Consider the following 15,540-nt stretch of genomic DNA (forward strand, 5'->3'; position numbering starts at 1 on the left):
AAATTTCTGAATTAAATTTGAATTAAACAGAAATCTGGGGGTGACATCAAAGGCGTAAAGAGGGAGTGCGCCTCCACTCGTACTGCTTCGGGCGCGAGTGGTGAGGCTGACACTGGGCCCTGCCCGTCAGGAGAGAGAGGGGGGATCGAGATCAGAGGGGGGCGGCGCTTCGCTGGAGCTCATGCCGGCGACGAGGGGGTTTGGGGCTAGGCTAGAGGGATAGGATTGAAGCGGGGCTCGAGGCACACCTGCCCGTACCCGTGGCGTGGCGAGAGGTGGATGGAGTGGCTCACGCTCGAGCTTGCAAGCTTCGGTGGCGGATGGAATTCGCCGGAGAGGGGGAAGACGACGGCTAGGGGCGGCTCCGAGGGCTTGGTGGTGTCCAAGCAGCACCAACAGACCACCAAGGCCCCACCCAAGTAGTTGCTTGAGCTCGAGAGACCCTAGAGAGTGGCGGCTGGCCTACGGGATCGCCGGAGTCCTCGGGTCGGGGCGACGGCCAGAGGCCTGCCCGACCGAGCTGCGGTCGTTCTACGTGTTCGTGGGGGTTGTGTGGAGTGTGGCTTGGCGATAATTTGAGGTGGGGTCACTTTATATAGCCGGAGCAAGAGGGGGGACGGGTCACCGGCGGAGCGCTCTAGACACACGGCGAATGTCGACGAGAAGCTCCAACGAGAGGGGGCAAGGCTCAGCATCAACGCAGGATCTTGCCCACGCTCGCGGACGAGCACAGGAGGCGGTTGGAGAAGAGGACAAGCGCATGCACGCACTGTGGCGTTTTGGACGCGACACCCGTGCTTGCTGTGGTGGCTCCGGGGTCGGCGAGCGCTAGGGAGCGGTCAAAGGTGATGGATCGAGGCTTGTGGCGCGGTGCGGCAGTCGGCGGCGAGCGCTGGAACGAGCACACGCGAAACAGAAGGCAAGGCGCCAGCCAGAGCGCATCGAGACACTGCTAGGCGCCGTCTCCTCGCACAGTCACCAAGCTGGCATGGTCAAAATGACGTCCATGAGCGGCCAAACCTTGTCTACATGCTCGACCGTGCAGTGTTACGTCTAGGAGAGGTGATGGCTCATACCCAGGCCGACCAGATTGGACTCAACTAAGCTGGCAAGTTTCTGACCAGAAACTTGGTCGCCAAGTTTGACCACCTTGTAGAAGGCCATTAGGGCTGATCTCCTGGGGTTTAGGGTTTCTTAGGAGGGTGCTTAAGCTCAATAAAGATCAAGGCCAAAAGCTTAAGGAAAATGGTAGTTGCTATACAAACTGGGATTTTAGGTCAGAAGAGAAATGATTTTCTACAGCAAAAATATTCCAAAAAGTGCTGTAATATTTTTGCATGGGAAGGTGGGCCATGGTTCTAAGAATATTCATGATTTATCTCAGATTTTCCTAAGCAAGAAAAATTGAGGTTGCTTTGGAGCACAAGTTTCTGAAGTGAGTTTCAGAGAGGAAAATGAATATTTTTCTTTTAGGGAAAATATTCATTTGAAAATTTTGGGAATTTGTTGGAAGAATAAGGTAGATAGGTCACTTGGGTGAAATTCAAGGATATGCCCAAGTGAGAAGTCCATATGAAATGATTCAAAACCCAAATCAAATCAGGGCAGAACCCACGGTGAAAACCAAGTCCGGAAAAAGAGAGGGAAAATCTGGAAAAAGAGAGAAAGCAAAATCCAGGCTGTCACAAACCTCTCCCACTTAGGATGAATCTCGTCCTCAAGATTCGGTTGCTTGGGAAAACCATTCTGGGTACGCAGTCCTTAAAAATTCCTCTCTTTCCCAGGTTGCTTCTTCTTTGTTGTGATGCTCCCACTGAACCTTGTAAACCCGTATCTCTTTGCTGCGAGTGATCCTTTCTGTTATTCTAATTGGCTTTTCCTCATAAGTCAAATCCTTAGCCAATTCTATCTCTGCCATATCAGTCCTTTTCTCTGGCGGCGAGATACATCTCCTTAGCTATGAGATGTGAAACACGTTGCGTACTTCTGACAATTTTGGTGGCAATTCCAACTGGTATGCAACTGTTCCGACTCTGGCCATGACGGGGAATGGACCGATATATCTCGGTGCCAATTTTCCCCGGGTCTGAAACCTCTTGACTCCTTTCATAGGGGTGACTCGGAGATATACATGTTCTCCGGGTTCGAAGCTGATCTGACGATGTTTGGCATCATAGTAGCTCTTCTGTCGGGATTTGGCCATTTGTAGTCTGTCCCGGATTTCCTTGACTTGCTTCTCCGCTTCGAACATTAAATCAGTCCCGAAAATGTGCCGTCTCCGGTTTGAGACCAATTCAATGGGGTGGCATTTCTGGCCATACAGGGCTTCATAGGGTGACATCTTTAAGCTAGCCAGGAAACTATTGTTGTAGGAAAACTCGGCGTAGGGCAGACAGTCTTCCCACTTGGTTCCTTGGGCCAGTGTGCATGCCCGGAGCATATCCTCGAGTATTTGATTTACTCTCTTGTTCTGTCCATTTGTCTAAGGATGATAGGTCGTGTTGTACTTCAGAGCGGTCCCCAAGGCTTGATGTAGTCAGAACCAATACGCGGAGGTGATGATAGTCTTGGGCACTCCATGCAGACTGACGATTCTTGATACATACAGCTATGCGAGTTGATTTGCACGGTATGTAGTCCGGATAGGCAGGAAGTGTGCCACCTTGGTTAAGGTGTCCACTATTACCCATATCGCGTCGTTTCCTCGATAAGACCTTGGTAATCCGGTGATGAAATCCATGCAAATATCATCCCATTTCCATTGGGATACCGACAGAGGCTGGGGGAGCCTGGCGGGTTTTTGATGTTCAGCCTTTACCTTATTGCATATGTCGCAACAGGCCACAAAGTATGCAATGTCTCTCTTCATTCCATCCCACCAAAATACCTGACGAAGGTCCTCATACATTTTTGGTACCACCGGGGTGAATTGAGTATGGTGCTTCATGCGCTTCTGCCAATATTTTCTTCTTCAGACCTTCTTGGTTGGGTACGCAAAGTCTTCCTTGAAACCTTAGCGAACCTTGCTGATCCATAGAGAAATCTGGTGCATGCCCTTGGTGCATCTTCTGAACATATATTTGTAACACCTTATCATCCGCCTCAGCACTGCGGATTTCTTCTTCGAGGGTAGGGGTAACTTCCAATATATTGGTAAGGCAGGCGTCGGTGATCACCAAATTTAGCTGCATGATTTCTTCATAAAGCTCCGAAGGTAAGGAATCCATTAGGGCATTAAGGTTGGCTGGTTTGCGGCTGAGGGCATCTGCCACCACATTAGCTTTGCCCAGGTGATAATTTATTCCGAGGTCGTAGTCCTTAACCAACTCGAGCCATCTTTGCTGTCGAAGGTTCAAGTCGGGCTGAGTGAATATATACTTGAGACTCTTATGGTTGGTGAATATCTGGCACTTCTTTCCAATCAGATAATGTCTCCAGACTTTCAAAGTGTGCACCACCGCGGCCAATTCCAGGTCATGAGTAGGATAGTTCCCTTCATGTTGCCGCAGTTGTCGAGATGCATAGGCCATCACTTTGCCATCTTGCATGAGTACACACCCTAGTCCTTTTCTGGATGCCTCGCAGTAGACATCAAAACTGCGGTAGATGTCTGGAAGAGTTAATATGGGTGCTGATGTCAGCCTAGTTTCTAACTCATTGAAGCTTCGTTCGCAGTCCTTAGTCCATACAAACTTCTTATCCTTCTTGAGAAGCTCAGACATTGGCTTGGCGATCTTGGAGAATCCTTCGATAAAATGACGATAATATCCGGCTAGTCCAAGGAAACTCCGGATTTCTGAGACTGTGGTGGGTGCGGACCAATCAAGTACGTCCTTTACCTTGCTTGGGTCCACTGAGATTCCTTCTACCGATAGGACATGCCCGAGGAATCCCACTTGCTGGAGCCAAAACTCACATTTGTTGAATTTGGCATAAAGTTGATGGTCACGAAGCCTGTGCAGAACTGCTCGAAGATGCTCCTTGTGTTCGTCCTTGCTCTTGGAGTAAATGAGGATGTCATCAATGAACACCACCACAAATTTGTCCAAGAAGTCCATAAACACCTTGTTCATCATATGCATGAAGAATGTAGGAGCGTTGGTGAGGCCGAAGGACATAACGGTGTATTCAAAAAGACCGTACCGAGTGGTGAACGTGGTCTTAGGAATATCTTCCTTCTTTATCTTGAGTTGATGATATCCCGTCCTCAAATCAATTTTTGAGAATACTTGAGCTCCACTGAGTTGATCAAACAGATCGTCAATCCTTGGCAGTGGATACTTGTTTTTAGTGGTGACGTCATTCAGCTGTCGGTAGTCTACACACATTCATAGACTACCATCCTTTTTGTCCATGAAGATTGCTAGTGATCCCCATGGTGAAGAGCTTAGACGAATGTATCCTTTCTGTAGCATCTCATCCAGTTGTTTCTTCAATTTCACCAATTCCGAGGAAGGCATCCGATAATATTTCTTATGTATCGGAGTGGTTCCAGGCACCAGGTCATTCTCAGTCTGGTGGCATGCCGGGCAATTCTTCGGGAAATACATCTGGATACTCACTGATCGCTGGGATTAATTCCACCTCTTCTGCCACGGCTGCGAAAACCACTTCCTTCATAGGGATGCACTTGCGAGCATAGAAACTTGTGGTGTGACCTTCCATATTTTCAGGGTAACTTATCTAGTTGCACAGCTGATGCATACTTGGTATTGGGTTAACCAATTCATGCCTAGAATGACATCCAATTTGTTCAAATCGATGATTATCAATGATGTTGGAAACTTGACGCCCTTGATGTCAATCTCCAAATTTTGGCAGACGAGATTGCTTCTAAGTAGGGATACCGGGGATTGTACCAGCATGTGCTTTCCCAAAATCGAGCAAGGAAAATTGTTTTGGGAAGCAAAACTCCGCGAAATAAAAGAGTGGGAAGCCTAGAGTCAAATAAAATTATGGAAGGTATGTCATTAACAAGAAACATACAAATGACGACTTTCGGGTCCTCTTGGGCTTCGTCTGTGGAGATGTGATGAATTTGCCCTTGGATCATATCTAGGGCAGAATATGGCTCCATGTAGTTGACTTGCGGCTGAAATGGAGCCACGTGTTTGGTGTTTTTGGGACACTGTCAGGCGTAGTGTCCAGTTTGGCCATAGCTGAAGCACGAATTGTTGCGCTGACAATCGTCGAGCACCGGGCTGGTCACAACATTTTTGACTTGTGTAGTAGTGTTGTTGACATTCTGCTGCCAATTGGGTTTGTACTCCACCTGAGTCTGCTGCCAAGTACGAGCCTTTTGCACTGGTTGCATATCCTTTTTTGGCTCGAATTTGCGCTTGTGGTCATTAGCAGCTGGCTTGTTGTCGCGCAGGAGCTTGTGTTCCCTTTCTGCGATGAGAGCCTTGTTCACCAGAGTCAGGAAGTCGGGGAAATCAAACATGCTGAGAGTGCACCTGAGATGCTGATTCAGGCCTCCAAAAAACTATCAATCTTCCGCTCTTCTGTGGCCACATCATGGAGAGAATAGAGGGCCAGATGGTTGAATTTATTTAGGTACTCGTTGACAGTCATGCTGCCTTGAGTGAGAGCAAGAAATTCATGTTGCTTGATCTTCATGACTCCGGTGGGAATATGATACTTGCGGAAATGATCCTTGAATTTTGTCCAAGTAATTTCCTCGTCTGCGGGCCATATTGTTTTGGTATTATCCCACCATATAATGGCAGCTCCTTCGAGATAATGCATTGCGAAGGGAACCTTGTCTCCTTCTTCAGTGCGAGCAATCTCCAATTTCCTCTCAATAGTCCTTAGCCAGTCGTCAGCGTCCAAAGGATCAGTAGCATGGTTGAAACTGGGAGGCTTGGTTCATTGAAAATCTGACAGCTTGGAATGATGGCCATTCTGGTTTTCATTCTGCCCACCATAACATGTACACTTTTCAGTATTTCCAGCAGATCGCTTCTCCTTCTTTCTTCAAACATTCGCAGGATTTGCTCGGTGGAAGGCGGTGAAGGAAATATGCCCTAGAGGCAAGAATAAAGTTATTCTTTATTTCCTTATGTCATGATAAATGTTTATTATTCATGCTAGAATTGTATTAACCGGAAACATGATACATGTGTGAATACATAAACAAACAGAGTGTGACTAGTATGCCTCTACTTGACTAGCTCGTTGATCAAAGATGGTTATGTTTCCTAGCCATAGACATGAGTTGTCATTTGATTAACGGGATCACATCATTAGGAGAATGATCTGATTGACTTGACCCATTCTGTTAGCTTAGTACTTGATCGTTTAGTTTGTTGCTACTACTTTCTTCATGACTTATACATGTTCCTATGACTATGAGATTATGCAATTCCCGTTTACCAGAGGAACACGTTGTGTGCTACCAAACGTCACAATGTAACTGGGTGATTATAAAGGTGATCTACAGGTATATATCTTCGAAGGTACGTGTTGAGTTGGCGTATTTCGAGATTAGGATTTGTCACTCTAATTGTCGGAGAGGTATCTCTGGGCCCACTCGGTAATGCACATCACTATAAGCCTTGCAAGCATTGTAACTAATGAGTTAGTTATGAGTGATGTATTACGGAACGAGTAAAGAGACTTGCCGATAACGAGATTGAACTAGGTATTGAGATACCGACGATTGAATCTCGGGCAAGTAACATACAGATGACAAAGGGAACAACATATGTTGTTATGCGGTTTGACCGATAAAGATCTTCGTAGAATATGTGGGAGCCAATATGAGCATCCAGGTTCCGCTATTGGTTATTAACCGGAGACGTGTCTCAGTCATGTCTACATAGTCCTCGAACCCGTAGGGTCCGCACGTTTAAAGTTCGGTGACGATCGGTATTATGAGTTTTTGTGTTTTGATGTACCGAAGGTAGTTCAGAGTCCCGGATATGATCACGGACATGACGAGGAGTCTCGAAATGGTCGATACGTAAAGATCGATATATTGGACGACTATGTTCAGACACCGGAAAGGTTTCGGACATATATCGGAGTACCGGGGGGTTACCGTAACCCCCCGGGGGGCTTAATAGGCCTCCATGGGCCTTAGTGGAAATAGAGGGTGGCAAGGGGAGAGTGGGCCCCCCCCCCCAAGGCCTAAACCGAATTGGTTTTGGGCAAAGGGGGCCAGACCCCTCTTTCCTTCTCCTCCTCTCCCTTTCCTTCCCCTCTCCTACTAGGACTAGGAAAGAGGAGGCAAACCTACTTGGAGTAGGATTGCCCCCCCCCCTGGGCGCGCCTCTCCCCTTGGCTCGTGCTAACGGAACTCTTCCCCGACATTCTACTGGATCAGAGTCCGAGGATCGTCATCGAGCTGAACGTGTGCTAGAACTCGGAGGTGCCGTAGTTTCGGTGCTTGATCGGTCGGGCCATGAAGACGTACGACTACATCAACCGCGTTGTGCTAACGCTTCCGCTTTCGGTCTACGAGGGTACGTGGACAACACTCTCCCCTCTCATTGCTATGCATCACCATGATCTTGCGTGTGCGTAGGAATTTTTTTGAAATTACTACGTTCCCCAATAGTGGCATCCGAGCCTAGGTTTTATGCGTTGATGTTGTGCACGAGTAGAACACAAGTGAGTTGTGGGCGATATAAGTCATACTGCTTACCAGTATGTCATACTTTGGTTTGGCGGTAATGTTGGATGAAGCGGCCCGGACCGACATTACGCGTACGCTTACGCAAGACTGGTTCTACCGACATGCTTTGCACACTGGTGGCTGGCGGGTGTCAGTTTCTCCAACTTTAGTTGAACCAAGTGTGGCTACGCCCGGTCCTTGCGAAGGTTTAAACAGCACTAACTTGACGAACTATCATTGTGGTTTTGATGCGTAGGTAAGAACGGTTCTTGCTCAGCCCATAGCAGCCACGTAAAACTTGCAACTACAAAGTAGAGGACGTCTAACTTGTTTTTGCAGGGCATGTTGTGATGTGATATGGACAACACGTGATAAGATATAAGTTGTTGTATAAGATGATCATGTTTTGTTGAAGTTATCGGCAACTGGCAGAAGCCTTATGGTTGTCTCTTTATTGCATAAGATGCAAGTGCCAAATAATTGCTTTACTTTATCGCTATGCGATAGCAATAGTTGCAAGAGCAATAGTTGGTGAGAAGATCATGTGACGACACGTTGATAGAGATCAAGTTGATGGAGATCATGGTGTCATGCCGGTAACAATGAAGATCATGACAGTACTTTGGAGATGGAGATCAAAAGCACAAGATGATGATGGCCATATCATGTCACATATTTTTATTGCATGTGATGTTTATTCTTTATGCATCTTATTCTGCTTTGTTTGACAGTAGCATTATAAGATGATCTCTCACTAAATTTCAATGTAAGTGTTCTCCCTAAGTATGCACCGTTGCCAAAGTTCGTCGTGCCGAGACACCACGTGATGATCGGGTGTGATAAGCTCAACGTTCATCTACAACGGGTGTAAGACAGTTTTACACCCGCAGAATACTCAGGTTAAACTTGATGAGCCTAGCCTATACAGATATGGCCTCGGAATACTGAGACCGAAAGGTCGAGCGTGAATCATATAGTAGATATGATCAACATAGTGATGTTCACCATTGAAAACTACTCCATTTCACGTGATGATCGGTTATTGTTTAGTTGATTTGGATCACATGATCACTTAGATGATTAGAGGGATGTCTATCTAAGTGGGAGTTCTTAAGTAATATGATTAATTGAACTTAAATTTATCATGAACTTAGTCCTGATAGTATTTGCATATCTATGTTGTAGATCAATTGCTCGCGTATAGCTTCCCTGTTTTATTTTTGATATGTTCCTAGAGAAAAATAAGTTGAAAGATGATAGTAGCAATGATGCGGACTAGGTCCATGATCTGAGGATTGTCCTCATTGATGCACAGAATAATTATGTCCTTGATGCACCGCTAGGTGACGGACCTATTGCAGGAGCAGATGCAGACGTTATGAATGTTTGACAAAGCTCGGTATGATGACTACTTGATAGTTTAGTGCACCATGCTTTACGGCTCAGAACCGGGACTTCAAAAACGTTTTGAACGCCATAGAACATATAAGATGTTCCAAGAGTTGAAATAGTATTTCAGACTCATGCCCCTGTCGAGAGGTATGAGACCTCTGACAGTACTTTGCCTACAAGATGGAAGAGAATAGCTCAACTAGTGAGCATGTGCTCAGATTGTCTGGGTACTACAATCACTTGAATCAAGTGGGAGTTAATCTTCCAGGTAAGATAGTGATTGACAAAGTTCTCTAGGCACTATCACCAAGTTACTAGAACTTTGTGATGAACTATAATATGCAAGGGATAGCGGAAATAATTCCCAAGCTCTTCGTGATGCTGAAATCGACAAAGGTAGAAATCAAGAAAAGCATCAAGTGTTCATGGTTGACAAGACCACTAGTTTCAAGAAAAGGGAAAAGGGAAGAAGGGGAACTTCAAGAAGAACGTCAAGAAAGTTGTTGCTCAAGTGAAGAATCCCAAGTCTAGACCTAAGCCTGAGACTAAGTACTACTACTGCAAAGGGACTGGTCACTGGAAGCAAAACTGCCCCAAGTATTTGGCAGATAAGAAGGATGGCAAAGTAAACAAAGGTATATTTGATATACATGTTATTGATGTGTACTTTACTAGTGTTTATAGCAACCCCTCAGTATTTGATACTAGTTCAGTTGCTAAGATTAGTAACTCGAAACGGGAGTTGCGGAATGAACAGAGATGTGTTAAGGGTGAAGTGACGGTGTGTGTTGGAAGTGGTTCCAAAATTGATATGATCATCATCGCACACTCCCTATACTTTCGGGATTAATGTTGAACCTAAATAAATGTCATTTGGTGTTTGCGTTAAGCATGAATATGATTTGATCATGTTTATTGCAATACGGTTTTTCATTTAAAGTTAGAGGATAATTGTTGTTATGTCTGCATGAATAAAACCTTCAATGGTCATACACCCAAGGTGAATGGTTTATTGAATCTCGATCGTAGTGATACACATATTCAAAATATTGAAGAAAAAACATGCAAAGTTAATAATGATACTGCAACTTATTTGTGTTGGGGAACGTAGTAATTTCAAAAAAAATTCCTACGCACACGCAAGATCATGGTGATGCATAGCAACGAGAGGGGAGAGTGTTGTCTACGTACCCTCGTAGACAGGCAACGGACGTGTTGACACAACGTAGAGGAAGTAGTCGTACGTCTTCCCGATCCGACCGATCCAAGTACCGAACGTACGGCACCTCCGAGTTCTGCACACGTTCAACTCGGTGACGTCCCTCGAGTTCCGATCCAAACATTGAGGGAGAGTTTCGTCAGCACAACAGCATGATGACGGTGATGATTTTCTACCGACGCAGGGCTTCGCCTAAGCACCGCTACGATATGACCGAGGTGAATATGGTGGAAGGGGGCACCGCACACGGCTAAGGAACGATCACGAGGATCAACTTGTGTATCATGGGGTGCCCCCTTTCCTCAGTATATAAAGGAGGGAGAGGGGGAGGTGCGGCCGGCCCTATGGGTGCGCCTGGAGGAATCCTACTCCAACTGGGAGTAGGACTCCCCCCTCTTGCCTTGTTGGAAAAGGAAGGAGGAAGGGAGAAAGAGGAAAGGGGGGGGGTGCCGCCCCCCCCCCTTCCTTGTCCTATTCAGACTAGGGGGAGGGGGCGCGCGGCCTGCCCTGGCCGGCCCTCCTCTTCTCCCTTATGGCCCATGTAGGCCCAATAACCCCCGGGGGGTTCCGGTAACCCCCCGATACTCCGGTAAAATCCCAATTTCACCCGGAACGCTTCCAATATATCAATCTTTATGTCTCGACCATTTCGAGACTCCTCGTCATGTCCGTGATCACATCCGGGACTCCGAACAACCTTCGGTACATCAAAACACAAAAACCCTAATTACGATCGTCAGCGAACTTTAAGCGTGCGGACCCTACGGGTTCGAGAATTATGTAGACATGACCGAGACACGTCACCGGTCAATAACCAATAGCGGAACCTGGATGCTCATATTGGCTCCTACATATTCTACGAAGATCTTTATCGGTTAGACCGCATAATAACATACGTTGTTCCCTTTGTCATCGGTGTGTTACTTGCCCGAGATTCGATCGTCGGTATCTCAATACTTAGTTCAATCTCGTTACCGGCAAGTTTCTTTACTCGTTCCATAATACATCATCCTGCAACTAACTTATTAGTTGCAATGCTTGCAAGGCTTGAGTGATGTGCATTACCGAGAGGGCCCAGAGATACCTCTCCGACAATCGGAGTGACAAATCCTAATCTCGAAATACGCCAACCCAACAAGTACCTTCAGAGACACCTGTAGAGCACCTTTATAATCACCCAGTTACGTTGTGATGTTTGGTAGCACACAAAGTGTTCCTCTGGTAAACGGGAGTTGCATAATCTCATAGTCATAGGAACATGTATAAGTTATGAAGAAAGCAATAGCAACAAACTAAACAATCAAGTGCTAAGCTAACGAAATGGGTCAAGTCAATCACATCATTCTCCTAATGATGTGATCCCGTTAATCAAATGACAACTCATGTCTATGGTTAGGAAACATAACCATCTTTGATTAACGAGCTAGTCAAGTAGAGGCATACTAGTGACTCTCTGTTTTTGTGTATGTATTCACACATGTATTATGTTTCCGGTTAATACAATTCTAGCATGAATAACAAACATTTATCATGATATAAGGAAATAAATAATAACTTTATTATTGCCTCTAGGGCATATTTCCTTCAGTCTCCCACTTGCACTAGAGTCAATAGTCTATATTACATAGTAATGATTCTAACACCCATGGAGCCTTGGTGCTGATCATGTTTTGCTCGTGGAAGAGGCTTAGTCAACGGGTCTGCAACATTCAGATCCGTATGTATCTTGCAAATCTCTATGTCTCCCACCTGGACTAGATCCCGGATGGAATTGAAGCGTCTCTTGATGTGCTTGGTTCTCTTGTGAAATCTGGATTCCTTCGCCAAGGCAATTGCACCAGTATTGTCACAAAAGATTTTCATTGGCCCCGATGCACTAGTTATGACACCTAGATCGGATATGAACTCCTTCATTCAGACTCCTTCATTTGCTACTTCCGAAGTAGCTATGTACTTCGCTTCACATGTAGATCTCGCCACGACGCTTTGTTTAGAACTGCACCAACTGATAGCTCCACCGTTCAGTAAAAACACGTATCCGGTTTGCGATTTAGAATCGTCCAGATCAGTGTCAAAGCTTGCATCAGTGTAACCATTTACGATGAGCTCTTTGTCACCTCCATATACGAGAAACATATCCTTAGTCCTTTTCAGGTATTTTAGGATGTTCTTGACCGCTGTCCAGTGATCCACTCCTGGATTACTTTGGTACCTCCCTGCTAGACTCATAGCAAGGCACGCATCAGGTCTGGTACACAGCATTGCATACATGATAGAGCCTATGGCTGAAGCATAGGGAACATCTTTCATTTTCTCTCTATCTTCTGCGGTGGTCGGACATTGAGTCTTACTCAACTTCACACCTTGTAACATAGGCAAGAACCCTCTCTTTGCTTGATCCATTTTGAACTTCTTCAAAACCTTGTCAAGGTATGTGCTTTGTGAAAGTCCAATTAAGCGTCTTGATCTATCTCTATAGATCTTAATGCCCAATATGTAAGCAGATTCACCAAGGTCTTTCATTGAAAAACTCTTATTCAAGTATCCCTTTATGCTATCCAGAAATTATATATCATTTCCAATCAATAATATGTCATCCACATATAATATCAGAAATACTACAGAGCTCGCACTCACTTTCTTGTAAATACAGGCTTCTCCAAAAGTCTGTACAAAACCAAATGCTTTGATCACACTATCAAAGCATTTATTCCAACTCCGAGAGGCTTGCACCAGTCCATAAATGGATCGCTGGAGCTTGCACACTTTGTTAGATCCCTTTGGATTGACAAAACCTTCTGGTTGCATCATATACAACTCTTCTTCCAGAAATCCATTCAGGAATGCAGTTTTGACATCCATTTGCCAAATTTCATAATCATAAAATGCGGCAATTGCTAACATGATTCAGACAGACTTAAGCATCGCTACGGGTGAGAAGGTCTCATCGTAGTCAATCCCTTGAACTTGTCGAAAACCTTTTGCAACAAGTCGAGCTTTGTAGACAGTAACATTACTGTCAGCGTCAGTCTTCTTCTTGAAGATCCATTTATTCTCAATTGCTTGCCGATCAACGGGCAAGTCAACCAAAGTCCACACTTTATTCTCATACATGGATCCCATCTCAGATTTCATGGCTTCTAGCCATTTTGCGGAATCTGGGCTCACCATCGCTTCTTCATAGTTCGTAGGTTCATCATGATCTAATAGCATGACTTCCAGAACAGGATTACCGTACCACTCTAGTGCGGATCTTACTCTGGTTGATCTACGAGGTTCGGTAGTAACTTGATCTGAAGTTTCATGATCATTATCATTAGCTTCATCACTAATTGGTGTAGGTGTCACAGAAACCGGTTTCTATGATGTACTACTTTCCAATAACGGAGCAGGTACAGTTACCTCATCATGTTCTACTTTTCTCCCACTCACTTCTTTCGAGAGAAACTCCTTCTCTAGAAAAACTCTGAATTTAGCAACAAAAGTTTTGCCTTCGGATCTGTGATAGAAGGTGTACCCAACAGTCTCCTTTGGGTATCCTATGAAGACACATTTCTCCGATTTGGGTTCGAGCTTATTAGGTTGAAGCTTTTTCACATAAGCATCACAGCCCCAAACTTTCAGAAACGACAACTTTGGTTTCTTGCCAAACCACAGTTCATAAGGCGTCATCTCAACGGATTTCGATGGTGTCCTATTTAACGTGAATGCAGCCATCTCTAAAGCATAACCCCAAAACGATAACGGTAAATCAGTAAGAGACATCATAGATCGCACCATATCTAATAAAGTACGATTACGACGTTCGGACACACCATTACGCTGTGGTGTTCCGGGTGGCGTGAGTTGCGAAACTATTCCGCATTGTTTCAAATGTAGACCAAACTCGTAACTCAAATATTCTCCTCCACAATCAGATCGTAGAAACTTTATTTTCTTGTTACGATGATTTTCAACTTCACTCTGAAATTCTTTGAACTTTTCAAATGTTTCAGACTTATGTTTCATTAAGTAGATATACCCATATCTGCTTAAATCATCTGTGAAGGTGAGAAAATAATGATATCCGCCACGAGCCTCAACATTCATTGGACCACACACATCTGTATGTATGATTTCCAACAAATCCATTGCTCTCTCCATAGTACCGGAGAACGGCGTTTTAGTCATCTTACCCATGAGGCACGGTTCGCAAGTACCAAGTGATTCATAATCAAGTAGTTCCAAAAGTCCATCAGTATGGAGTTTCTTCATGCGCTTTACACCGATATGACCTAAACGGCAGTGCCACAAATAAGTTGCACTATCATTATCAACTCTACATCTTTGGATTTCAACATTATGAATATGTGTATCACTACTATCGAAATTCTTCAAAATAGACCACTCTTCAAGGGTGCATGACCATAAAAGATATTACTCATATAAATAGAACAGCCATTATTCTCTGATTTAAATGAATAACCGTCTCGCATCAAACAAGATCCAGATATAATGTTCATGCTCAACGCTGGCACCAAATAACAATTATTTAGGTCTAATACTAATCCCGAAGGTAGATGTAGAGGTAGCGTGCCGACCGCGATCACATCAACTTTGGAACCATTTCCCACGCGCATCGTCACCTCGTCCTTAGCCAATCTTCGCTTAATCCGTAGCCCCTGTTTCAAGTTGCAAATGTTAGCAACAGAACCAGTATCAAATACTCAGGTGCTACTGCGAACATTAGTAAGGTACACATCAATAACATGTATATCACATATACCTTTGTTCACTTTGCCATCCTTCTTATCCGCCAAATACTTGGGGCAGTTCTGCTTCCAATGACCAGTCTGCTTGCAGTAGAAGCACTCAGTCTCAGGCTTAGGTCCAGACTTGGGTTTCTTCTCCTGAGCAGCAACTTGTTTGTTCTTCTTCTTGAAGTTCCCTTTCTTCTTCCCTTTGCCCTTTTTCTTGAAACTCGTGGTCTTATTAACCATCAACACTTGATGCTCCTTCTTGATTTCTACCTCCGCGGCTTTTAGCATTGCGAAGAGCTCGGGAATAGTTTTATTCATCCCTTGCATATTATAGTTCATCACGAAGCTTTTGTAGCTTGGTGGCAGTGATTGAAGAACTCTGTCAATGACACTATCAACAGGAAGATTAACCCCCAGTTGAGTCAAGTGATTATGATACCCAGACATTTTGAGTATATGTTCACTGACAGAACTATTCTCCTCCACCTTGCATCTATAGAACTTATTGGAGACTTCATATCTCTCAACCCGGGCATTTGCTTGAAATATTAACTTCAACTCCTGGAACATCT

The sequence above is a fragment of the Triticum dicoccoides genome, chromosome 5A (assembly GCF_002162155.2).
Source record: "Triticum dicoccoides isolate Atlit2015 ecotype Zavitan chromosome 5A, WEW_v2.0, whole genome shotgun sequence".
Lineage (NCBI taxonomy): Eukaryota > Viridiplantae > Streptophyta > Magnoliopsida > Poales > Poaceae > Triticum > Triticum dicoccoides.